The following is a 19,892-nucleotide window of genomic DNA, read 5'->3' on the forward strand; positions in this document are numbered from 1 at the left end:
TTTTTAAGAAATTACTTTGACTCCTGTCATATTCAGCTCATCTTCTTTGAAACGAGAATTTCTAGAAAATAGTGCTGAATGACTCCTCTGTTCTCTCTGTATTACTACTTTATGGCTCCAGTGGCGCAATCGGTTAGCGCGCGGTACTTATAAGACAGTTCCTGCTGAGCAATGCCGAGGTTGTGAGTTCGAGCCTCACCTGGAGCATCTACTCTTTAAGAAATTACTTTGGCTCCTGACATATTCAGCTCATCTTCAATGAAACCAGAATTTGTAGAAAATAGTGCTGAATGATTCCTCTGTTCTGTCTGTATTACTACACAGTCCCTATGGCTCCAGTGGCGCAATCGGTTAGCGCGCGGTACTTATAAGACAGTTCCTGCTGAGCAATGCCGAGGTTGTGAGTTCGAGCCTCACCTGGAGCATCTACTCTTTAAGAAATTACTTTGGCTCCTGACATATTCAGCTCATCTTCAATGAAACCAGAATTTGTAGAAAATAGTGCTGAATGATTCCTCTGTTCTGTCTGTATTACTACACAATCCCTATGGCTCCAGTGGCGCAATCGGTTTGCGCGCGGTACTTATAAGACAGTTCCTGCTGAGCAATGCCGAGGTTGTGAGTTCGAGCCTCACCTGGAGCATCTACTCTTTAAGAAATTACTTTGGCTCCTGACATATTCAGCGCATCTTCAATGAAACCAGAATTTGTAGAAAATAGTGCTGAATGACTCCTCTGTTCTGTCTGTATTACTACACAATCCCTACGGCTCCAGTGGCGCAATCGGTTAGCGCGCGGTACTTATAAGACAGTTCCTGCTGAGCAATGCTGAGGTTGTGAGTTCAAGCCTCACCTAGAGCATCTACTCTTTAAGAAATTACTTTGGCTCCTGACATATTCAGCGCATCTTCAATGAAACCAGAATTTGTAGAAAATAGTGCTGAATGACTCCTCTGTTCTGTCTGTATTACTACACACTTCCAGTGGCGCAATCGGTTAGCGCGCGGTACTTATAAGACAGTTCCTGCAGAGCAATGCCGAGCTTGTGAGTTCGAGCATCTACTTTTTAAGAAATTACTTTGACTCCTGTCATATTCAGCTCATCTTCTTTGAAACGAGAATTTCTAGAAAATAGTGCTGAATGACTCCTCTGTTCTCTCTGTATTACTACACGCTCTTTATGGCTCCAGTGGCGCAATCGGTTAGCGCGCGGTACTTATAAGACAGTTCCTGCTGAGCAATGCCGAGGTTGTGAGTTCGAGCCTCACCTGGAGCATCTACTCTTTAAGAAATTACTTTGGCTCCTGACATATTCAGCTCATCTTCAATGAAACCAGAATTTGTAGAAAATAGTGCTGAATGATTCCTCTGTTCTGTCTGTATTACTACACAATCCCTATGGCTCCAGTGGCGCAATCGGTTTGCGCGCGGTACTTATAAGACAGTTCCTGCTGAGCAATGCCGAGGTTGTGAGTTCGAGCCTCACCTGGAGCATCTACTCTTTAAGAAATTACTTTGGCTCCTGACATATTCAGCGCATCTTCAATGAAACCAGAATTTGTAGAAAATAGTGCTGAATGACTCCTCTGTTCTGTCTGTATTACTACACAATCCCTACGGCTCCAGTGGCGCAATCGGTTAGCGCGCGGTACTTATAAGACAGTTCCTGCTGAGCAATGCTGAGGTTGTGAGTTCAAGCCTCACCTAGAGCATCTACTCTTTAAGAAATTACTTTGGCTCCTGACATATTCAGCGCATCTTCAATGAAACCAGAATTTGTAGAAAATAGTGCTGAATGACTCCTCTGTTCTGTCTGTATTACTACACACTTCCAGTGGCGCAATCGGTTAGCGCGCGGTACTTATAAGACAGTTCCTGCAGAGCAATGCCGAGGTTGTGAGTTCGAGCATCTACTTTTTAAGAAATTACTTTGACTCCTGTCATATTCAGCTCATCTTCGTTGAAACGAGAATTTCTAGAAAATAGTGCTGAATGACTCCTCTGTTCTCTCTGTATTACTACACAATCCCTATGGCTCCAGTGGCGCAATCAGTTAGCGCGCGGTACTTAAAAGACAGTTCCTGCTGAGCAATGCCGAGGTTGTGAGTTCGAGCCTCACCTGGAGCATCTACTCTTTAAGAAATTACTTTGGCTCCTGACATATTCAGCGCATCTTCCATGAAACCAGAATTTGTAGAAAATAGTGCTGAATGACTCCTCTGTTCTGTCTGTATTACTACACACTTCCAGTGGCGCAATCGGTTAGCGCGCGGTACTTATAAGACAGTTCCTGCAGAGCAATGCCGAGCTTGTGAGTTCGAGCATCTACTTTTTAAGAAATTACTTTGACTCCTGTCATATTCAGCTCATCTTCTTTGAAACGAGAATTTCTAGAAAATAGTGCTGAATGACTCCTCTGTTCTCTCTGTATTACTACTTTATGGCTCCAGTGGCGCAATCGGTTAGCGCGCGGTACTTATAAGACAGTTCCTGCTGAGCAATGCCGAGGTTGTGAGTTCGAGCCTCACCTGGAGCATCTACTCTTTAAGAAATTACTTTGGCTCCTGACATATTCAGCGCATCTTCCATGAAACCAGAATTTGTAGAAAATAGTGCTGAATGACTCTTCTGTTCTGTCTGTATTACTACACACTTCCAGTGGCGCAATCGGTTAGCGCGCGGTACTTATAAGACAGTTCCTGCAGAGCAATGCCGAGCTTGTGAGTTCGAGCATCTACTTTTTAAGAAATTACTTTGACTCCTGTCATATTCAGCTCATCTTCTTTGAAACGAGAATTTCTAGAAAATAGTGCTGAATGACTCCTCTGTTCTCTCTGTATTACTACACGCTCTTTATGGCTCCAGTGGCGCAATCGGTTAGCGCGCGGTACTTATAAGACAGTTCCTGCTGAGCAATGCCGAGGTTGTGAGTTCGAGCCTCACCTGGAGCATCTACTCTTTAAGAAATTACTTTGGCTCCTGACATATTCAGCTCATCTTCAATGAAACCAGAATTTGTAGAAAATAGTGCTGAATGATTCCTCTGTTCTGTCTGTATTACTACACAGTCCCTATGGCTCCAGTGGCGCAATCGGTTAGCGCGCGGTACTTATAAGACAGTTCCTGCTGAGCAATGCCGAGGTTGTGAGTTCGAGCCTCACCTGGAGCATCTACTCTTTAAGAAATTACTTTGGCTCCTGACATATTCAGCTCATCTTCAATGAAACCAGAATTTGTAGAAAATAGTGCTGAATGATTCCTCTGTTCTGTCTGTATTACTACACAATCCCTATGGCTCCAGTGGCGCAATCGGTTTGCGCGCGGTACTTATAAGACAGTTCCTGCTGAGCAATGCCGAGGTTGTGAGTTCGAGCCTCACCTGGAGCATCTACTCTTTAAGAAATTACTTTGGCTCCTGACATATTCAGCGCATCTTCAATGAAACCAGAATTTGTAGAAAATAGTGCTGAATGACTCCTCTGTTCTGTCTGTATTACTACACAATCCCTACGGCTCCAGTGGCGCAATCGGTTAGCGCGCGGTACTTATAAGACAGTTCCTGCTGAGCAATGCTGAGGTTGTGAGTTCAAGCCTCACCTAGAGCATCTACTCTTTAAGAAATTACTTTGGCTCCTGACATATTCAGCGCATCTTCAATGAAACCAGAATTTGTAGAAAATAGTGCTGAATGACTCCTCTGTTCTGTCTGTATTACTACACACTTCCAGTGGCGCAATCGGTTAGCGCGCGGTACTTATAAGACAGTTCCTGCAGAGCAATGCCGAGCTTGTGAGTTCGAGCATCTACTTTTTAAGAAATTACTTTGACTCCTGTCATATTCAGCTCATCTTCTTTGAAACGAGAATTTCTAGAAAATAGTGCTGAATGACTCCTCTGTTCTCTCTGTATTACTACACGCTCTTTATGGCTCCAGTGGCGCAATCGGTTAGCGCGCGGTACTTATAAGACAGTTCCTGCTGAGCAATGCCGAGGTTGTGAGTTCGAGCCTCACCTAGAGCATCTACTCTTTAAGAAATTACTTTGGCTCCTGACATATTCAGCTCATCTTCAATGAAACCAGAATTTGTAGAAAATAGTGCTGAATGATTCCTCTGTTCTGTCTGTATTACTACACAATCCCTATGGCTCCAGTGGCGCAATCAGTTAGCGCGCGGTACTTATAAGACAGTTCCTGCTGAGCAATGCCGAGGTTGTGAGTTCGAGCCTCACCTGGAGCATCTACTCTTTAAGAAATTACTTTGGCTCCTGACATATTCAGCTCATCTTCAATGAAACCAGAATTTGTAGAAAATAGTGCTGAATGATTCCTCTGTTCTGTCTGTATTACTACACAATCCCTACGGCTCCAGTGGCGCAATCGGTTAGCGCGCGGTACTTATAAGACAGTTCCTGCTGAGCAATGCCGAGGTTGTGAGTTCGAGCCTCACCTGGAGCATCTACTCTTTAAGAAATTACTTTGGCTCCTGACATATTCAGCGCATCTTCCATGAAACCAGAATTTGTAGAAAATAGTGCTGAATGACTCCTCTGTTCTGTCTGTATTACTACACACTTCCAGTGGCGCAATCGGTTAGCGCGCGGTACTTATAAGACAGTTCCTGCAGAGCAATGCCGAGCTTGTGAGTTCGAGCATCTACTTTTTAAGAAATTACTTTGACTCCTGTCATATTCAGCTCATCTTCTTTGAAACGAGAATTTCTAGAAAATAGTGCTGAATGACTCCTCTGTTCTCTCTGTATTACTACTTTATGGCTCCAGTGGCGCAATCGGTTAGCGCGCGGTACTTATAAGACAGTTCCTGCTGAGCAATGCCGAGGTTGTGAGTTCGAGCCTCACCTGGAGCATCTACTCTTTAAGAAATTACTTTGGCTCCTGACATATTCAGCGCATCTTCCATGAAACCAGAATTTGTAGAAAATAGTGCTGAATGACTCTTCTGTTCTGTCTGTATTACTACACACTTCCAGTGGCGCAATCGGTTAGCGCGCGGTACTTATAAGACAGTTCCTGCAGAGCAATGCCGAGCTTGTGAGTTCGAGCATCTACTTTTTAAGAAATTACTTTGACTCCTGTCATATTCAGCTCATCTTCTTTGAAACGAGAATTTCTAGAAAATAGTGCTGAATGACTCCTCTGTTCTCTCTGTATTACTACACGCTCTTTATGGCTCCAGTGGCGCAATCGGTTAGCGCGCGGTACTTATAAGACAGTTCCTGCTGAGCAATGCCGAGGTTGTGAGTTCGAGCCTCACCTGGAGCATCTACTCTTTAAGAAATTACTTTGGCTCCTGACATATTCAGCTCATCTTCAATGAAACCAGAATTTGTAGAAAATAGTGCTGAATGATTCCTCTGTTCTGTCTGTATTACTACACAATCCCTATGGCTCCAGTGGCGCAATCGGTTTGCGCGCGGTACTTATAAGACAGTTCCTGCTGAGCAATGCCGAGGTTGTGAGTTCGAGCCTCACCTGGAGCATCTACTCTTTAAGAAATTACTTTGGCTCCTGACATATTCAGCGCATCTTCAATGAAACCAGAATTTGTAGAAAATAGTGCTGAATGACTCCTCTGTTCTGTCTGTATTACTACACAATCCCTACGGCTCCAGTGGCGCAATCGGTTAGCGCGCGGTACTTATAAGACAGTTCCTGCTGAGCAATGCTGAGGTTGTGAGTTCAAGCCTCACCTAGAGCATCTACTCTTTAAGAAATTACTTTGGCTCCTGACATATTCAGCGCATCTTCAATGAAACCAGAATTTGTAGAAAATAGTGCTGAATGACTCCTCTGTTCTGTCTGTATTACTACACACTTCCAGTGGCGCAATCGGTTAGCGCGCGGTACTTATAAGACAGTTCCTGCAGAGCAATGCCGAGGTTGTGAGTTCGAGCATCTACTTTTTAAGAAATTACTTTGACTCCTGTCATATTCAGCTCATCTTCGTTGAAACGAGAATTTCTAGAAAATAGTGCTGAATGACTCCTCTGTTCTCTCTGTATTACTACACAATCCCTATGGCTCCAGTGGCGCAATCAGTTAGCGCGCGGTACTTAAAAGACAGTTCCTGCTGAGCAATGCCGAGGTTGTGAGTTCGAGCCTCACCTGGAGCATCTACTCTTTAAGAAATTACTTTGGCTCCTGACATATTCAGCGCATCTTCCATGAAACCAGAATTTGTAGAAAATAGTGCTGAATGACTCCTCTGTTCTGTCTGTATTACTACACACTTCCAGTGGCGCAATCGGTTAGCGCGCGGTACTTATAAGACAGTTCCTGCAGAGCAATGCCGAGCTTGTGAGTTCGAGCATCTACTTTTTAAGAAATTACTTTGACTCCTGTCATATTCAGCTCATCTTCTTTGAAACGAGAATTTCTAGAAAATAGTGCTGAATGACTCCTCTGTTCTCTCTGTATTACTACTTTATGGCTCCAGTGGCGCAATCGGTTAGCGCGCGGTACTTATAAGACAGTTCCTGCTGAGCAATGCCGAGGTTGTGAGTTCGAGCCTCACCTGGAGCATCTACTCTTTAAGAAATTACTTTGGCTCCTGACATATTCAGCGCATCTTCCATGAAACCAGAATTTGTAGAAAATAGTGCTGAATGACTCTTCTGTTCTGTCTGTATTACTACACACTTCCAGTGGCGCAATCGGTTAGCGCGCGGTACTTATAAGACAGTTCCTGCAGAGCAATGCCGAGCTTGTGAGTTCGAGCATCTACTTTTTAAGAAATTACTTTGACTCCTGTCATATTCAGCTCATCTTCTTTGAAACGAGAATTTCTAGAAAATAGTGCTGAATGACTCCTCTGTTCTCTCTGTATTACTACACGCTCTTTATGGCTCCAGTGGCGCAATCGGTTAGCGCGCGGTACTTATAAGACAGTTCCTGCTGAGCAATGCCGAGGTTGTGAGTTCGAGCCTCACCTGGAGCATCTACTCTTTAAGAAATTACTTTGGCTCCTGACATATTCAGCTCATCTTCAATGAAACCAGAATTTGTAGAAAATAGTGCTGAATGATTCCTCTGTTCTGTCTGTATTACTACACAATCCCTATGGCTCCAGTGGCGCAATCGGTTTGCGCGCGGTACTTATAAGACAGTTCCTGCTGAGCAATGCCGAGGTTGTGAGTTCGAGCCTCACCTGGAGCATCTACTCTTTAAGAAATTACTTTGGCTCCTGACATATTCAGCGCATCTTCAATGAAACCAGAATTTGTAGAAAATAGTGCTGAATGACTCCTCTGTTCTGTCTGTATTACTACACAATCCCTACGGCTCCAGTGGCGCAATCGGTTAGCGCGCGGTACTTATAAGACAGTTCCTGCTGAGCAATGCTGAGGTTGTGAGATCAAGCCTCACCTAGAGCATCTACTCTTTAAGAAATTACTTTGGCTCCTGACATATTCAGCGCATCTTCAATGAAACCAGAATTTGTAGAAAATAGTGCTGAATGACTCCTCTGTTCTGTCTGTATTACTACACACTTCCAGTGGCGCAATCGGTTAGCGCGCGGTACTTATAAGACAGTTCCTGCAGAGCAATGCCGAGGTTGTGAGTTCGAGCATCTACTTTTTAAGAAATTACTTTGACTCCTGTCATATTCAGCTCATCTTCGTTGAAACGAGAATTTCTAGAAAATAGTGCTGAATGACTCCTCTGTTCTCTCTGTATTACTACACGCTCTTTATGGCTCCAGTGGCGCAATCGGTTAGCGCGCGGTACTTATAAGACAGTTCCTGCTGAGCAATGCCGAGGTTGTGAGTTCGAGCCTCACCTGGAGCATCTACTCTTTAAGAAATTACTTTGGCTCCTGACATATTCAGCTCATCTTCAATGAAACCAGAATTTGTAGAAAATAGTGCTGAATGATTATTCCTCTGTTCTGTCTGTATTACTACACAATCCCTATGGCTCCAGTGGCGCAATCAGTTAGCGCGCGGTACTTATAAGACAGTTCCTGCTGAGCAATGCCGAGGTTGTGAGTTCGAGCCTCACCTGGAGCATCTACTCTTTAAGAAATTACTTTGGCTCCTGACATATTCAGCTCATCTTCAATGAAACCAGAATTTGTAGAAAATAGTGCTGAATGATTCCTCTGTTCTGTCTGTATTACTACACAATCCCTACGGCTCCAGTGGCGCAATCGGTTAGCGCGCGGTACTTATAAGACAGTTCCTGCTGAGCAATGCCGAGGTTGTGAGTTCGAGCCTCACCTGGAGCATCTACTCTTTAAGAAATTACTTTGGCTCCTGACATATTCAGCGCATCTTCCATGAAACCAGAATTTGTAGAAAATAGTGCTGAATGACTCCTCTGTTCTGTCTGTATTACTACACACTTCCAGTGGCGCAATCGGTTAGCGCGCGGTACTTATAAGACAGTTCCTGCAGAGCAATGCCGAGCTTGTGAGTTCGAGCATCTACTTTTTAAGAAATTACTTTGACTCCTGTCATATTCAGCTCATCTTCTTTGAAACGAGAATTTCTAGAAAATAGTGCTGAATGACTCCTCTGTTCTCTCTGTATTACTACTTTATGGCTCCAGTGGCGCAATCGGTTAGCGCGCGGTACTTATAAGACAGTTCCTGCTGAGCAATGCCGAGGTTGTGAGTTCGAGCCTCACCTGGAGCATCTACTCTTTAAGAAATTACTTTGGCTCCTGACATATTCAGCGCATCTTCCATGAAACCAGAATTTGTAGAAAATAGTGCTGAATGACTCTTCTGTTCTGTCTGTATTACTACACACTTCCAGTGGCGCAATCGGTTAGCGCGCGGTACTTATAAGACAGTTCCTGCAGAGCAATGCCGAGCTTGTGAGTTCGAGCATCTACTTTTTAAGAAATTACTTTGACTCCTGTCATATTCAGCTCATCTTCTTTGAAACGAGAATTTCTAGAAAATAGTGCTGAATGACTCCTCTGTTCTCTCTGTATTACTACACGCTCTTTATGGCTCCAGTGGCGCAATCGGTTAGCGCGCGGTACTTATAAGACAGTTCCTGCTGAGCAATGCCGAGGTTGTGAGTTCGAGCCTCACCTGGAGCATCTACTCTTTAAGAAATTACTTTGGCTCCTGACATATTCAGCTCATCTTCAATGAAACCAGAATTTGTAGAAAATAGTGCTGAATGATTCCTCTGTTCTGTCTGTATTACTACACAATCCCTATGGCTCCAGTGGCGCAATCGGTTTGCGCGCGGTACTTATAAGACAGTTCCTGCTGAGCAATGCCGAGGTTGTGAGTTCGAGCCTCACCTGGAGCATCTACTCTTTAAGAAATTACTTTGGCTCCTGACATATTCAGCGCATCTTCAATGAAACCAGAATTTGTAGAAAATAGTGCTGAATGACTCCTCTGTTCTGTCTGTATTACTACACAATCCCTACGGCTCCAGTGGCGCAATCGGTTAGCGCGCGGTACTTATAAGACAGTTCCTGCTGAGCAATGCTGAGGTTGTGAGATCAAGCCTCACCTAGAGCATCTACTCTTTAAGAAATTACTTTGGCTCCTGACATATTCAGCGCATCTTCAATGAAACCAGAATTTGTAGAAAATAGTGCTGAATGACTCCTCTGTTCTGTCTGTATTACTACACACTTCCAGTGGCGCAATCGGTTAGCGCGCGGTACTTATAAGACAGTTCCTGCAGAGCAATGCCGAGGTTGTGAGTTCGAGCATCTACTTTTTAAGAAATTACTTTGACTCCTGTCATATTCAGCTCATCTTCGTTGAAACGAGAATTTCTAGAAAATAGTGCTGAATGACTCCTCTGTTCTGTCTGTATTACTACACACTTCCAGTGGCGCAATCGGTTAGCGCGCGGTACTTATAAGACAGTTCCTGCTGAGCAATGCCGAGGTTGTGAGTTCGAGCCTCACCTGGAGCATCTACTCTTTAAGAAATTACTTTGGCTCCTGACATATTCAGCTCATCTTCAATGAATCCAGAATTTGTAGAAAATAGTGCTGAATGATTCCTCTGTTCTGTCTGTATTACTACACAATCCCTATGGCTCCAGTGGCGCAATCGGTTTGCGCGCGGTACTTATAAGACAGTTCCTGCTGAGCAATGCCGAGGTTGTGAGTTCGAGCCTCACCTGGAGCATCTACTCTTTAAGAAATTACTTTGGCTCCTGACATATTCAGCGCATCTTCAATGAAACCAGAATTTGTAGAAAATAGTGCTGAATGACTCCTCTGTTCTGTCTGTATTACTACACAATCCCTACGGCTCCAGTGGCGCAATCGGTTAGCGCGCGGTACTTATAAGACAGTTCCTGCTGAGCAATGCTGAGGTTGTGAGATCAAGCCTCACCTAGAGCATCTACTCTTTAAGAAATTACTTTGGCTCCTGACATATTCAGCGCATCTTCAATGAAACCAGAATTTGTAGAAAATAGTGCTGAATGACTCCTCTGTTCTGTCTGTATTACTACACACTTCCAGTGGCGCAATCGGTTAGCGCGCGGTACTTATAAGACAGTTCCTGCAGAGCAATGCCGAGGTTGTGAGTTCGAGCATCTACTTTTTAAGAAATTACTTTGACTCCTGTCATATTCAGCTCATCTTCGTTGAAACGAGAATTTCTAGAAAATAGTGCTGAATGACTCCTCTGTTCTCTCTGTATTACTACACAATCCCTATGGCTCCAGTGGCGCAATCAGTTAGCGCGCGGTACTTAAAAGACAGTTCCTGCTGAGCAATGCCGAGGTTGTGAGTTCGAGCCTCACCTGGAGCATCTACTCTTTAAGAAATTACTTTGGCTCCTGACATATTCAGCGCATCTTCCATGAAACCAGAATTTGTAGAAAATAGTGCTGAATGACTCCTCTGTTCTGTCTGTATTACTACACACTTCCAGTGGCGCAATCGGTTAGCGCGCGGTACTTATAAGACAGTTCCTGCAGAGCAATGCCGAGCTTGTGAGTTCGAGCATCTACTTTTTAAGAAATTACTTTGACTCCTGTCATATTCAGCTCATCTTCTTTGAAACGAGAATTTCTAGAAAATAGTGCTGAATGACTCCTCTGTTCTCTCTGTATTACTACTTTATGGCTCCAGTGGCGCAATCGGTTAGCGCGCGGTACTTATAAGACAGTTCCTGCTGAGCAATGCCGAGGTTGTGAGTTCGAGCCTCACCTGGAGCATCTACTCTTTAAGAAATTACTTTGGCTCCTGACATATTCAGCGCATCTTCCATGAAACCAGAATTTGTAGAAAATAGTGCTGAATGACTCTTCTGTTCTGTCTGTATTACTACACACTTCCAGTGGCGCAATCGGTTAGCGCGCGGTACTTATAAGACAGTTCCTGCAGAGCAATGCCGAGCTTGTGAGTTCGAGCATCTACTTTTTAAGAAATTACTTTGACTCCTGTCATATTCAGCTCATCTTCTTTGAAACGAGAATTTCTAGAAAATAGTGCTGAATGACTCCTCTGTTCTCTCTGTATTACTACACGCTCTTTATGGCTCCAGTGGCGCAATCGGTTAGCGCGCGGTACTTATAAGACAGTTCCTGCTGAGCAATGCCGAGGTTGTGAGTTCGAGCCTCACCTGGAGCATCTACTCTTTAAGAAATTACTTTGGCTCCTGACATATTCAGCTCATCTTCAATGAAACCAGAATTTGTAGAAAATAGTGCTGAATGATTCCTCTGTTCTGTCTGTATTACTACACAATCCCTATGGCTCCAGTGGCGCAATCGGTTTGCGCGCGGTACTTATAAGACAGTTCCTGCTGAGCAATGCCGAGGTTGTGAGTTCGAGCCTCACCTGGAGCATCTACTCTTTAAGAAATTACTTTGGCTCCTGACATATTCAGCGCATCTTCAATGAAACCAGAATTTGTAGAAAATAGTGCTGAATGACTCCTCTGTTCTGTCTGTATTACTACACAATCCCTACGGCTCCAGTGGCGCAATCGGTTAGCGCGCGGTACTTATAAGACAGTTCCTGCTGAGCAATGCTGAGGTTGTGAGTTCAAGCCTCACCTAGAGCATCTACTCTTTAAGAAATTACTTTGGCTCCTGACATATTCAGCGCATCTTCAATGAAACCAGAATTTGTAGAAAATAGTGCTGAATGACTCCTCTGTTCTGTCTGTATTACTACACACTTCCAGTGGCGCAATCGGTTAGCGCGCGGTACTTATAAGACAGTTCCTGCAGAGCAATGCCGAGGTTGTGAGTTCGAGCATCTACTTTTTAAGAAATTACTTTGACTCCTGTCATATTCAGCTCATCTTCGTTGAAACGAGAATTTCTAGAAAATAGTGCTGAATGACTCCTCTGTTCTCTCTGTATTACTACACAATCCCTATGGCTCCAGTGGCGCAATCAGTTAGCGCGCGGTACTTAAAAGACAGTTCCTGCTGAGCAATGCCGAGGTTGTGAGTTCGAGCCTCACCTGGAGCATCTACTCTTTAAGAAATTACTTTGGCTCCTGACATATTCAGCGCATCTTCAATGAAACCAGAATTTGTAGAAAATAGTGCTGAATGACTCCTCTGTTCTGTCTGTATTACTACACACTTCCAGTGGCGCAATCGGTTAGCGCGCGGTACTTATAAGACAGTTCCTGCAGAGCAATGCCGAGGTTGTGAGTTCGAGCATCTACTTTTTAAGAAATTACTTTGACTCCTGTCATATTCAGCTCATCTTCGTTGAAACGAGAATTTCTAGAAAATAGTGCTGAATGACTCCTCTGTTCTCTCTGTATTACTACACAATCCCTATGGCTCCAGTGGCGCAATCAGTTAGCGCGCGGTACTTAAAAGACAGATCCTGCTGAGCAATGCCGAGGTTGTGAGTTCGAGCCTCACCTGGAGCATCTACTCTTTAAGAAATTACTTTGGCTCCTGACATATTCAGCGCATCTTCCATGAAACCAGAATTTGTAGAAAATAGTGCTGAATGACTCCTCTGTTCTGTCTGTATTACTACACACTTCCAGTGGCGCAATCGGTTAGCGCGCGGTACTTATAAGACAGTTCCTGCAGAGCAATGCCGAGCTTGTGAGTTCGAGCATCTACTTTTTAAGAAATTACTTTGACTCCTGTCATATTCAGCTCATCTTCTTTGAAACGAGAATTTCTAGAAAATAGTGCTGAATGACTCCTCTGTTCTCTCTGTATTACTACTTTATGGCTCCAGTGGCGCAATCGGTTAGCGCGCGGTACTTATAAGACAGTTCCTGCTGAGCAATGCCGAGGTTGTGAGTTCGAGCCTCACCTGGAGCATCTACTCTTTAAGAAATTACTTTGGCTCCTGACATATTCAGCTCATCTTCAATGAAACCAGAATTTGTAGAAAATAGTGCTGAATGATTCCTCTGTTCTGTCTGTATTACTACACAATCCCTACAGCTCCACTGGCGCAATCGGTTAGCGCGCGGTACTTATAAGACAGTTCCTGCTGAGCAATGCCGAGGTTGTGAGTTCGAGCCTCACCTGGAGCATCTACTCTTTAAGAAATTACTTTGGCTCCTGACATATTCAGCTCATCTTCAATGAAACCAGAATTTGTAGAAAATAGTGCTGAATGATTCCTCTGTTCTGTCTGTATTACTACACAATCCCTACAGCTCCAGTGGCGCAATCGGTTAGCGCGCGGTACTTATAAGACAGTTCCTGCTGAGCAATGCCGAGGTTGTGAGTTCGAGCCTCACCTGGAGCATCTACTCTTTAAGAAATTACTTTGGCTCCTGACATATTCAGCGCATCTTCCATGAAACCAGAATTTGTAGAAAATAGTGCTGAATGACTCCTCTGTTCTGTCTGTATTACTACACACTTCCAGTGGCGCAATCGGTTAGCGCGCGGTACTTATAAGACAGTTCCTGCAGAGCAATGCCGAGCTTGTGAGTTCGAGCATGTACTTTTTAAGAAATTACTTTGACTCCTGTCATATTCAGCTCATCTTCTTTGAAACGAGAATTTCTAGAAAATAGTGCTGAATGACTCCTCTGTTCTCTCTGTATTACTACATGCTCTTTATGGCTCCAGTGGCGCAATCGGTTAGCGCGCGGTACTTATAAGACAGTTCCTGCTGAGCAATGCCGAGGTTGTGAGTTCGAGCCTCACCTGGAGCATCTACTCTTTAAGAAATTACTTTGGCTCCTGACATATTCAGCGCATCTTCAATGAAACCAGAATTTGTAGAAAATAGTGCTGAATGACTCCTCTGTTCTGTCTGTATTACTACACAATCCCTACGGCTCCAGTGGCGCAATCGGTTAGCGCGCGGTACTTATAAGACAGTTCCTGCTGAGCAATGCTGAGGTTGTGAGTTCAAGCCTCACCTAGAGCATCTACTCTTTAAGAAATTACTTTGGCTCCTGACATATTCAGCGCATCTTCAATGAAACCAGAATTTGTAGAAAATAGTGCTGAATGACTCCTCTGTTCTGTCTGTATTACTACACACTTCCAGTGGCGCAATCGGTTAGCGCGCGGTACTTATAAGACAGTTCCTGCAGAGCAATGCCGAGGTTGTGAGTTCGAGCATCTACTTTTTAAGAAATTACTTTGACTCCTGTCATATTCAGCTCATCTTCGTTGAAACGAGAATTTCTAGAAAATAGTGCTGAATGACTCCTCTGTTCTCTCTGTATTACTACACAATCCCTATGGCTCCAGTGGCGCAATCAGTTAGCGCGCGGTACTTAAAAGACAGTTCCTGCTGAGCAATGCCGAGGTTGTGAGTTCGAGCCTCACCTGGAGCATCTACTCTTTAAGAAATTACTTTGGCTCCTGACATATTCAGCGCATCTTCAATGAAACCAGAATTTGTAGAAAATAGTGCTGAATGACTCCTCTGTTCTGTCTGTATTACTACACACTTCCAGTGGCGCAATCGGTTAGCGCGCGGTACTTATAAGACAGTTCCTGCAGAGCAATGCCGAGGTTGTGAGTTCGAGCATCTACTTTTTAAGAAATTACTTTGACTCCTGTCATATTCAGCTCATCTTCGTTGAAACGAGAATTTCTAGAAAATAGTGCTGAATGACTCCTCTGTTCTCTCTGTATTACTACACAATCCCTATGGCTCCAGTGGCGCAATCAGTTAGCGCGCGGTACTTAAAAGACAGATCCTGCTGAGCAATGCCGAGGTTGTGAGTTCGAGCCTCACCTGGAGCATCTACTCTTTAAGAAATTACTTTGGCTCCTGACATATTCAGCGCATCTTCCATGAAACCAGAATTTGTAGAAAATAGTGCTGAATGACTCCTCTGTTCTGTCTGTATTACTACACACTTCCAGTGGCGCAATCGGTTACCGCGCGGTACTTATAAGACAGTTCCTGCAGAGCAATGCCGAGCTTGTGAGTTCGAGCATCTACTTTTTAAGAAATTACTTTGACTCCTGTCATATTCAGCTCATCTTCTTTGAAACGAGAATTTCTAGAAAATAGTGCTGAATGACTCCTCTGTTCTCTCTGTATTACTACTTTATGGCTCCAGTGGCGCAATCGGTTAGCGCGCGGTACTTATAAGACAGTTCCTGCTGAGCAATGCCGAGGTTGTGAGTTCGAGCCTCACCTGGAGCATCTACTCTTTAAGAAATTACTTTGGCTCCTGACATATTCAGCTCATCTTCAATGAAACCAGAATTTGTAGAAAATAGTGCTGAATGATTCCTCTGTTCTGTCTGTATTACTACACAATCCCTACAGCTCCACTGGCGCAATCGGTTAGCGCGCGGTACTTATAAGACAGTTCCTGCTGAGCAATGCCGAGGTTGTGAGTTCGAGCCTCACCTGGAGCATCTACTCTTTAAGAAATTACTTTGGCTCCTGACATATTCAGCTCATCTTCAATGAAACCAGAATTTGTAGAAAATAGTGCTGAATGATTCCTCTGTTCTGTCTGTATTACTACACAATCCCTACAGCTCCAGTGGCGCAATCGGTTAGCGCGCGGTACTTATAAGACAGTTCCTGCTGAGCAATGCCGAGGTTGTGAGTTCGAGCCTCACCTGGAGCATCTACTCTTTAAGAAATTACTTTGGCTCCTGACATATTCAGCGCATCTTCCATGAAACCAGAATTTGTAGAAAATAGTGCTGAATGACTCCTCTGTTCTGTCTGTATTACTACACACTTCCAGTGGCGCAATCGGTTAGCGCGCGGTACTTATAAGACAGTTCCTGCAGAGCAATGCCGAGCTTGTGAGTTCGAGCATCTACTTTTTAAGAAATTACTTTGACTCCTGTCATATTCAGCTCATCTTCTTTGAAACGAGAATTTCTAGAAAATAGTGCTGAATGACTCCTCTGTTCTCTCTGTATTACTACTTTATGGCTCCAGTGGCGCAATCGGTTAGCGCGCGGTACTTATAAGACAGTTCCTGCTGAGCAATGCCGAGGTTGTGAGTTCGAGCCTCACCTGGAGCATCTACTCTTTAAGAAATTACTTTGGCTCCTGACATATTCAGCGCATCTTCCATGAAACCAGAATTTGTAGAAAATAGTGCTGAATGACTCCTCTGTTCTGTCTGTATTACTACACACTTCCAGTGGCGCAATCGGTTAGCGCGCGGTACTTATAAGACAGTTCCTGCAGAGCAATGCCGAGCTTGTGAGTTCGAGCATGTACTTTTTAAGAAATTACTTTGACTCCTGTCATATTCAGCTCATCTTCTTTGAAACGAGAATTTCTAGAAAATAGTGCTGAATGACTCCTCTGTTCTCTCTGTATTACTACATGCTCTTTATGGCTCCAGTGGCGCAATCGGTTAGCGCGCGGTACTTATAAGACAGTTCCTGCTGAGCAATGCCGAGGTTGTGAGTTCGAGCCTCACCTGGAGCATCTACTCTTTAAGAAATTACTTTGGCTCCTGACATATTCAGCGCATCTTCAATGAAACCAGAATTTGTAGAAAATAGTGCTGAATGACTCCTCTGTTCTGTCTGTATTACTACACAATCCCTACGGCTCCAGTGGCGCAATCGGTTAGCGCGCGGTACTTATAAGACAGTTCCTGCTGAGCAATGCTGAGGTTGTGAGATCAAGCCTCACCTAGAGCATCTACTCTTTAAGAAATTACTTTGGCTCCTGACATATTCAGCGCATCTTCAATGAAACCAGAATTTGTAGAAAATAGTGCTGAATGACTCCTCTGTTCTGTCTGTATTACTACACACTTCCAGTGGCGCAATCGGTTAGCGCGCGGTACTTATAAGACAGTTCCTGCAGAGCAATGCCGAGGTTGTGAGTTCGAGCATCTACTTTTTAAGAAATTACTTTGACTCCTGTCATATTCAGCTCATCTTCGTTGAAACGAGAATTTCTAGAAAATAGTGCTGAATGACTCCTCTGTTCTCTCTGTATTACTACACAATCCCTATGGCTCCAGTGGCGCAATCAGTTAGCGCGCGGTACTTAAAAGACAGTTCCTGCTGAGCAATGCCGAGGTTGTGAGTTCGAGCCTCACCTGGAGCATCTACTCTTTAAGAAATTACTTTGGCTCCTGACATATTCAGCGCATCTTCCATGAAACCAGAATTTGTAGAAAATAGTGCTGAATGACTCCTCTGTTCTGTCTGTATTACTACACACTTCCAGTGGCGCAATCGGTTAGCGCGCGGTACTTATAAGACAGTTCCTGCAGAGCAATGCCGAGCTTGTGAGTTCGAGCATCTACTTTTTAAGAAATTACTTTGACTCCTGTCATATTCAGCTCATCTTCTTTGAAACGAGAATTTCTAGAAAATAGTGCTGAATGACTCCTCTGTTCTCTCTGTATTACTACTTTATGGCTCCAGTGGCGCAATCGGTTAGCGCGCGGTACTTATAAGACAGTTCCTGCTGAGCAATGCCGAGGTTGTGAGTTCGAGCCTCACCTGGAGCATCTACTCTTTAAGAAATTACTTTGGCTCCTGACATATTCAGCGCATCTTCAATGAAACCAGAATTTGTAGAAAATAGTGCTGAATGACTCCTCTGTTCTGTCTGTATTACTACACAATCCCTACGGCTCCAGTGGCGCAATCGGTTAGCGCGCGGTACTTATAAGACAGTTCCTGCTGAGCAATGCTGAGGTTGTGAGTTCAAGCCTCACCTAGAGCATCTACTCTTTAAGAAATTACTTTGGCTCCTGACATATTCAGCGCATCTTCAATGAAACCAGAATTTGTAGAAAATAGTGCTGAATGACTCCTCTGTTCTGTCTGTATTACTACACACTTCCAGTGGCGCAATCGGTTAGCGCGCGGTACTTATAAGACAGTTCCTGCAGAGCAATGCCGAGGTTGTGAGTTCGAGCATCTACTTTTTAAGAAATTACTTTGACTCCTGTCATATTCAGCTCATCTTCGTTGAAACGAGAATTTCTAGAAAATAGTGCTGAATGACTCCTCTGTTCTCTCTGTATTACTACACAATCCCTATGGCTCCAGTGGCGCAATCAGTTAGCGCGCGGTACTTAAAAGACAGTTCCTGCTGAGCAATGCCGAGGTTGTGAGTTCGAGCCTCACCTGGAGCATCTACTCTTTAAGAAATTACTTTGGCTCCTGACATATTCAGCGCATCTTCAATGAAACCAGAATTTGTAGAAAATAGTGCTGAATGACTCCTCTGTTCTGTCTGTATTACTACACACTTCCAGTGGCGCAATCGGTTAGCGCGCGGTACTTATAAGACAGTTCCTGCAGAGCAATGCCGAGGTTGTGAGTTCGAGCATCTACTTTTTAAGAAATTACTTTGACTCCTGTCATATTCAGCTCATCTTCGTTGAAACGAGAATTTCTAGAAAATAGTGCTGAATGTCTCCTCTGTTCTCTCTGTATTACTACACAATCCCTATGGCTCCAGTGGCGCAATCAGTTAGCGCGCGGTACTTAAAAGACAGATCCTGCTGAGCAATGCCGAGGTTGTGAGTTCGAGCCTCACCTGGAGCATCTACTCTTTAAGAAATTACTTTGGCTCCTGACATATTCAGCGCATCTTCCATGAAACCAGAATTTGTAGAAAATAGTGCTGAATGACTCCTCTGTTCTGTCTGTATTACTACACACTTCCAGTGGCGCAATCGGTTACCGCGCGGTACTTATAAGACAGTTCCTGCAGAGCAATGCCGAGCTTGTGAGTTCGAGCATCTACTTTTTAAGAAATTACTTTGACTCCTGTCATATTCAGCTCATCTTCTTTGAAACGAGAATTTCTAGAAAATAGTGCTGAATGACTCCTCTGTTCTCTCTGTATTACTACTTTATGGCTCCAGTGGCGCAATCGGTTAGCGCGCGGTACTTATAAGACAGTTCCTGCTGAGCAATGCCGAGGTTGTGAGTTCGAGCCTCACCTGGAGCATCTACTCTTTAAGAAATTACTTTGGCTCCTGACATATTCAGCTCATCTTCAATGAAACCAGAATTTGTAGAAAATAGTGCTGAATGATTCCTCTGTTCTGTCTGTATTACTACACAATCCCTACAGCTCCACTGGCGCAATCGGTTAGCGCGCGGTACTTATAAGACAGTTCCTGCTGAGCAATGCCGAGGTTGTGAGTTCGAGCCTCACCTGGAGCATCTACTCTTTAAGAAATTACTTTGGCTCCTGACATATTCAGCTCATCTTCAATGAAACCAGAATTTGTAGAAAATAGTGCTGAATGATTCCTCTGTTCTGTCTGTATTACTACACAATCCCTACAGCTCCAGTGGCGCAATCGGTTAGCGCGCGGTACTTATAAGACAGTTCCTGCTGAGCAATGCCGAGGTTGTGAGTTCGAGCCTCACCTGGAGCATCTACTCTTTAAGAAATTACTTTGGCTCCTGACATATTCAGCGCATCTTCCATGAAACCAGAATTTGTAGAAAATAGTGCTGAATGACTCCTCTGTTCTGTCTGTATTACTACACACTTCCAGTGGCG

At 44.0% G+C, this 19,892-nt stretch overlaps 1 protein-coding gene and 59 non-coding genes across 61 annotated transcripts in view; 59 read left to right on the forward strand and 1 right to left on the reverse strand.

Moving 5' to 3' along the window:
* LOC143103338 (SH3 domain-containing kinase-binding protein 1) overlaps nt 1-19,892 on the reverse strand; it is a 113,779-nt gene that overhangs the window by 35,423 nt on the left and 58,464 nt on the right. The gene's annotated exons all lie outside the window — the stretch shown is intronic.
* Nucleotides 115-207, forward strand: trnai-uau (transfer RNA isoleucine (anticodon UAU)). The gene is given in 2 exon segments: nt 115-152; nt 172-207. It is a non-coding gene; the product is annotated as a tRNA-Ile (tRNA).
* trnai-uau (transfer RNA isoleucine (anticodon UAU)) lies at nt 333-425 on the forward strand. The gene is given in 2 exon segments: nt 333-370; nt 390-425. It is a non-coding gene; the product is annotated as a tRNA-Ile (tRNA).
* On the forward strand, nt 551-643 carry trnai-uau (transfer RNA isoleucine (anticodon UAU)). The gene is given in 2 exon segments: nt 551-588; nt 608-643. It is a non-coding gene; the product is annotated as a tRNA-Ile (tRNA).
* Nucleotides 769-861, forward strand: trnai-uau (transfer RNA isoleucine (anticodon UAU)). Its single transcript is given in 2 exon segments — nt 769-806; nt 826-861. It is a non-coding gene; the product is annotated as a tRNA-Ile (tRNA).
* Nucleotides 1,184-1,276, forward strand: trnai-uau (transfer RNA isoleucine (anticodon UAU)). The gene is given in 2 exon segments: nt 1,184-1,221; nt 1,241-1,276. It is a non-coding gene; the product is annotated as a tRNA-Ile (tRNA).
* On the forward strand, nt 1,402-1,494 carry trnai-uau (transfer RNA isoleucine (anticodon UAU)). Its single transcript is given in 2 exon segments — nt 1,402-1,439; nt 1,459-1,494. It is a non-coding gene; the product is annotated as a tRNA-Ile (tRNA).
* On the forward strand, nt 1,620-1,712 carry trnai-uau (transfer RNA isoleucine (anticodon UAU)). The gene is given in 2 exon segments: nt 1,620-1,657; nt 1,677-1,712. It is a non-coding gene; the product is annotated as a tRNA-Ile (tRNA).
* On the forward strand, nt 2,035-2,127 carry trnal-uaa (transfer RNA leucine (anticodon UAA)). The gene is given in 2 exon segments: nt 2,035-2,072; nt 2,092-2,127. It is a non-coding gene; the product is annotated as a tRNA-Leu (tRNA).
* On the forward strand, nt 2,444-2,536 carry trnai-uau (transfer RNA isoleucine (anticodon UAU)). Its single transcript is given in 2 exon segments — nt 2,444-2,481; nt 2,501-2,536. It is a non-coding gene; the product is annotated as a tRNA-Ile (tRNA).
* trnai-uau (transfer RNA isoleucine (anticodon UAU)) lies at nt 2,859-2,951 on the forward strand. The gene is given in 2 exon segments: nt 2,859-2,896; nt 2,916-2,951. It is a non-coding gene; the product is annotated as a tRNA-Ile (tRNA).
* Nucleotides 3,077-3,169, forward strand: trnai-uau (transfer RNA isoleucine (anticodon UAU)). Its single transcript is given in 2 exon segments — nt 3,077-3,114; nt 3,134-3,169. It is a non-coding gene; the product is annotated as a tRNA-Ile (tRNA).
* On the forward strand, nt 3,295-3,387 carry trnai-uau (transfer RNA isoleucine (anticodon UAU)). Its single transcript is given in 2 exon segments — nt 3,295-3,332; nt 3,352-3,387. It is a non-coding gene; the product is annotated as a tRNA-Ile (tRNA).
* On the forward strand, nt 3,513-3,605 carry trnai-uau (transfer RNA isoleucine (anticodon UAU)). Its single transcript is given in 2 exon segments — nt 3,513-3,550; nt 3,570-3,605. It is a non-coding gene; the product is annotated as a tRNA-Ile (tRNA).
* Nucleotides 3,928-4,020, forward strand: trnai-uau (transfer RNA isoleucine (anticodon UAU)). Its single transcript is given in 2 exon segments — nt 3,928-3,965; nt 3,985-4,020. It is a non-coding gene; the product is annotated as a tRNA-Ile (tRNA).
* On the forward strand, nt 4,146-4,238 carry trnai-uau (transfer RNA isoleucine (anticodon UAU)). Its single transcript is given in 2 exon segments — nt 4,146-4,183; nt 4,203-4,238. It is a non-coding gene; the product is annotated as a tRNA-Ile (tRNA).
* On the forward strand, nt 4,364-4,456 carry trnai-uau (transfer RNA isoleucine (anticodon UAU)). Its single transcript is given in 2 exon segments — nt 4,364-4,401; nt 4,421-4,456. It is a non-coding gene; the product is annotated as a tRNA-Ile (tRNA).
* trnai-uau (transfer RNA isoleucine (anticodon UAU)) lies at nt 4,773-4,865 on the forward strand. Its single transcript is given in 2 exon segments — nt 4,773-4,810; nt 4,830-4,865. It is a non-coding gene; the product is annotated as a tRNA-Ile (tRNA).
* trnai-uau (transfer RNA isoleucine (anticodon UAU)) lies at nt 5,188-5,280 on the forward strand. The gene is given in 2 exon segments: nt 5,188-5,225; nt 5,245-5,280. It is a non-coding gene; the product is annotated as a tRNA-Ile (tRNA).
* Nucleotides 5,406-5,498, forward strand: trnai-uau (transfer RNA isoleucine (anticodon UAU)). Its single transcript is given in 2 exon segments — nt 5,406-5,443; nt 5,463-5,498. It is a non-coding gene; the product is annotated as a tRNA-Ile (tRNA).
* Nucleotides 5,624-5,716, forward strand: trnai-uau (transfer RNA isoleucine (anticodon UAU)). Its single transcript is given in 2 exon segments — nt 5,624-5,661; nt 5,681-5,716. It is a non-coding gene; the product is annotated as a tRNA-Ile (tRNA).
* trnal-uaa (transfer RNA leucine (anticodon UAA)) lies at nt 6,039-6,131 on the forward strand. The gene is given in 2 exon segments: nt 6,039-6,076; nt 6,096-6,131. It is a non-coding gene; the product is annotated as a tRNA-Leu (tRNA).
* trnai-uau (transfer RNA isoleucine (anticodon UAU)) lies at nt 6,448-6,540 on the forward strand. The gene is given in 2 exon segments: nt 6,448-6,485; nt 6,505-6,540. It is a non-coding gene; the product is annotated as a tRNA-Ile (tRNA).
* trnai-uau (transfer RNA isoleucine (anticodon UAU)) lies at nt 6,863-6,955 on the forward strand. The gene is given in 2 exon segments: nt 6,863-6,900; nt 6,920-6,955. It is a non-coding gene; the product is annotated as a tRNA-Ile (tRNA).
* Nucleotides 7,081-7,173, forward strand: trnai-uau (transfer RNA isoleucine (anticodon UAU)). The gene is given in 2 exon segments: nt 7,081-7,118; nt 7,138-7,173. It is a non-coding gene; the product is annotated as a tRNA-Ile (tRNA).
* trnai-uau (transfer RNA isoleucine (anticodon UAU)) lies at nt 7,714-7,806 on the forward strand. The gene is given in 2 exon segments: nt 7,714-7,751; nt 7,771-7,806. It is a non-coding gene; the product is annotated as a tRNA-Ile (tRNA).
* On the forward strand, nt 7,935-8,027 carry trnai-uau (transfer RNA isoleucine (anticodon UAU)). Its single transcript is given in 2 exon segments — nt 7,935-7,972; nt 7,992-8,027. It is a non-coding gene; the product is annotated as a tRNA-Ile (tRNA).
* trnai-uau (transfer RNA isoleucine (anticodon UAU)) lies at nt 8,153-8,245 on the forward strand. Its single transcript is given in 2 exon segments — nt 8,153-8,190; nt 8,210-8,245. It is a non-coding gene; the product is annotated as a tRNA-Ile (tRNA).
* trnai-uau (transfer RNA isoleucine (anticodon UAU)) lies at nt 8,562-8,654 on the forward strand. Its single transcript is given in 2 exon segments — nt 8,562-8,599; nt 8,619-8,654. It is a non-coding gene; the product is annotated as a tRNA-Ile (tRNA).
* On the forward strand, nt 8,977-9,069 carry trnai-uau (transfer RNA isoleucine (anticodon UAU)). The gene is given in 2 exon segments: nt 8,977-9,014; nt 9,034-9,069. It is a non-coding gene; the product is annotated as a tRNA-Ile (tRNA).
* trnai-uau (transfer RNA isoleucine (anticodon UAU)) lies at nt 9,195-9,287 on the forward strand. Its single transcript is given in 2 exon segments — nt 9,195-9,232; nt 9,252-9,287. It is a non-coding gene; the product is annotated as a tRNA-Ile (tRNA).
* On the forward strand, nt 9,818-9,911 carry trnai-uau (transfer RNA isoleucine (anticodon UAU)). Its single transcript is given in 2 exon segments — nt 9,818-9,856; nt 9,876-9,911. It is a non-coding gene; the product is annotated as a tRNA-Ile (tRNA).
* On the forward strand, nt 10,037-10,129 carry trnai-uau (transfer RNA isoleucine (anticodon UAU)). Its single transcript is given in 2 exon segments — nt 10,037-10,074; nt 10,094-10,129. It is a non-coding gene; the product is annotated as a tRNA-Ile (tRNA).
* Nucleotides 10,670-10,762, forward strand: trnal-uaa (transfer RNA leucine (anticodon UAA)). Its single transcript is given in 2 exon segments — nt 10,670-10,707; nt 10,727-10,762. It is a non-coding gene; the product is annotated as a tRNA-Leu (tRNA).
* trnai-uau (transfer RNA isoleucine (anticodon UAU)) lies at nt 11,079-11,171 on the forward strand. The gene is given in 2 exon segments: nt 11,079-11,116; nt 11,136-11,171. It is a non-coding gene; the product is annotated as a tRNA-Ile (tRNA).
* Nucleotides 11,494-11,586, forward strand: trnai-uau (transfer RNA isoleucine (anticodon UAU)). The gene is given in 2 exon segments: nt 11,494-11,531; nt 11,551-11,586. It is a non-coding gene; the product is annotated as a tRNA-Ile (tRNA).
* trnai-uau (transfer RNA isoleucine (anticodon UAU)) lies at nt 11,712-11,804 on the forward strand. Its single transcript is given in 2 exon segments — nt 11,712-11,749; nt 11,769-11,804. It is a non-coding gene; the product is annotated as a tRNA-Ile (tRNA).
* Nucleotides 11,930-12,022, forward strand: trnai-uau (transfer RNA isoleucine (anticodon UAU)). The gene is given in 2 exon segments: nt 11,930-11,967; nt 11,987-12,022. It is a non-coding gene; the product is annotated as a tRNA-Ile (tRNA).
* Nucleotides 12,345-12,437, forward strand: trnal-uaa (transfer RNA leucine (anticodon UAA)). Its single transcript is given in 2 exon segments — nt 12,345-12,382; nt 12,402-12,437. It is a non-coding gene; the product is annotated as a tRNA-Leu (tRNA).
* trnal-uaa (transfer RNA leucine (anticodon UAA)) lies at nt 12,760-12,852 on the forward strand. The gene is given in 2 exon segments: nt 12,760-12,797; nt 12,817-12,852. It is a non-coding gene; the product is annotated as a tRNA-Leu (tRNA).
* On the forward strand, nt 13,169-13,261 carry trnai-uau (transfer RNA isoleucine (anticodon UAU)). Its single transcript is given in 2 exon segments — nt 13,169-13,206; nt 13,226-13,261. It is a non-coding gene; the product is annotated as a tRNA-Ile (tRNA).
* Nucleotides 13,387-13,479, forward strand: trnai-uau (transfer RNA isoleucine (anticodon UAU)). Its single transcript is given in 2 exon segments — nt 13,387-13,424; nt 13,444-13,479. It is a non-coding gene; the product is annotated as a tRNA-Ile (tRNA).
* trnai-uau (transfer RNA isoleucine (anticodon UAU)) lies at nt 13,605-13,697 on the forward strand. Its single transcript is given in 2 exon segments — nt 13,605-13,642; nt 13,662-13,697. It is a non-coding gene; the product is annotated as a tRNA-Ile (tRNA).
* Nucleotides 14,020-14,112, forward strand: trnai-uau (transfer RNA isoleucine (anticodon UAU)). Its single transcript is given in 2 exon segments — nt 14,020-14,057; nt 14,077-14,112. It is a non-coding gene; the product is annotated as a tRNA-Ile (tRNA).
* On the forward strand, nt 14,238-14,330 carry trnai-uau (transfer RNA isoleucine (anticodon UAU)). Its single transcript is given in 2 exon segments — nt 14,238-14,275; nt 14,295-14,330. It is a non-coding gene; the product is annotated as a tRNA-Ile (tRNA).
* trnal-uaa (transfer RNA leucine (anticodon UAA)) lies at nt 14,653-14,745 on the forward strand. The gene is given in 2 exon segments: nt 14,653-14,690; nt 14,710-14,745. It is a non-coding gene; the product is annotated as a tRNA-Leu (tRNA).
* On the forward strand, nt 15,068-15,160 carry trnal-uaa (transfer RNA leucine (anticodon UAA)). The gene is given in 2 exon segments: nt 15,068-15,105; nt 15,125-15,160. It is a non-coding gene; the product is annotated as a tRNA-Leu (tRNA).
* trnai-uau (transfer RNA isoleucine (anticodon UAU)) lies at nt 15,477-15,569 on the forward strand. Its single transcript is given in 2 exon segments — nt 15,477-15,514; nt 15,534-15,569. It is a non-coding gene; the product is annotated as a tRNA-Ile (tRNA).
* Nucleotides 15,695-15,787, forward strand: trnai-uau (transfer RNA isoleucine (anticodon UAU)). The gene is given in 2 exon segments: nt 15,695-15,732; nt 15,752-15,787. It is a non-coding gene; the product is annotated as a tRNA-Ile (tRNA).
* Nucleotides 15,913-16,005, forward strand: trnai-uau (transfer RNA isoleucine (anticodon UAU)). Its single transcript is given in 2 exon segments — nt 15,913-15,950; nt 15,970-16,005. It is a non-coding gene; the product is annotated as a tRNA-Ile (tRNA).
* On the forward strand, nt 16,322-16,414 carry trnai-uau (transfer RNA isoleucine (anticodon UAU)). Its single transcript is given in 2 exon segments — nt 16,322-16,359; nt 16,379-16,414. It is a non-coding gene; the product is annotated as a tRNA-Ile (tRNA).
* trnai-uau (transfer RNA isoleucine (anticodon UAU)) lies at nt 16,737-16,829 on the forward strand. Its single transcript is given in 2 exon segments — nt 16,737-16,774; nt 16,794-16,829. It is a non-coding gene; the product is annotated as a tRNA-Ile (tRNA).
* trnal-uaa (transfer RNA leucine (anticodon UAA)) lies at nt 17,370-17,462 on the forward strand. The gene is given in 2 exon segments: nt 17,370-17,407; nt 17,427-17,462. It is a non-coding gene; the product is annotated as a tRNA-Leu (tRNA).
* trnai-uau (transfer RNA isoleucine (anticodon UAU)) lies at nt 17,779-17,871 on the forward strand. The gene is given in 2 exon segments: nt 17,779-17,816; nt 17,836-17,871. It is a non-coding gene; the product is annotated as a tRNA-Ile (tRNA).
* Nucleotides 17,997-18,089, forward strand: trnai-uau (transfer RNA isoleucine (anticodon UAU)). The gene is given in 2 exon segments: nt 17,997-18,034; nt 18,054-18,089. It is a non-coding gene; the product is annotated as a tRNA-Ile (tRNA).
* On the forward strand, nt 18,412-18,504 carry trnal-uaa (transfer RNA leucine (anticodon UAA)). The gene is given in 2 exon segments: nt 18,412-18,449; nt 18,469-18,504. It is a non-coding gene; the product is annotated as a tRNA-Leu (tRNA).
* Nucleotides 18,827-18,919, forward strand: trnal-uaa (transfer RNA leucine (anticodon UAA)). The gene is given in 2 exon segments: nt 18,827-18,864; nt 18,884-18,919. It is a non-coding gene; the product is annotated as a tRNA-Leu (tRNA).
* trnai-uau (transfer RNA isoleucine (anticodon UAU)) lies at nt 19,236-19,328 on the forward strand. The gene is given in 2 exon segments: nt 19,236-19,273; nt 19,293-19,328. It is a non-coding gene; the product is annotated as a tRNA-Ile (tRNA).
* Nucleotides 19,454-19,546, forward strand: trnai-uau (transfer RNA isoleucine (anticodon UAU)). The gene is given in 2 exon segments: nt 19,454-19,491; nt 19,511-19,546. It is a non-coding gene; the product is annotated as a tRNA-Ile (tRNA).
* On the forward strand, nt 19,672-19,764 carry trnai-uau (transfer RNA isoleucine (anticodon UAU)). The gene is given in 2 exon segments: nt 19,672-19,709; nt 19,729-19,764. It is a non-coding gene; the product is annotated as a tRNA-Ile (tRNA).

This window comes from Alosa pseudoharengus, unplaced genomic scaffold (genome assembly GCF_046254945.1).
Source record: "Alosa pseudoharengus isolate Yale_2024_CS ecotype anadromous, Long Island Sound unplaced genomic scaffold, YU_APseudo_1.1 YU_APseudo_1.1_scf_10, whole genome shotgun sequence".
Lineage (NCBI taxonomy): Eukaryota > Metazoa > Chordata > Actinopteri > Clupeiformes > Clupeidae > Alosa > Alosa pseudoharengus.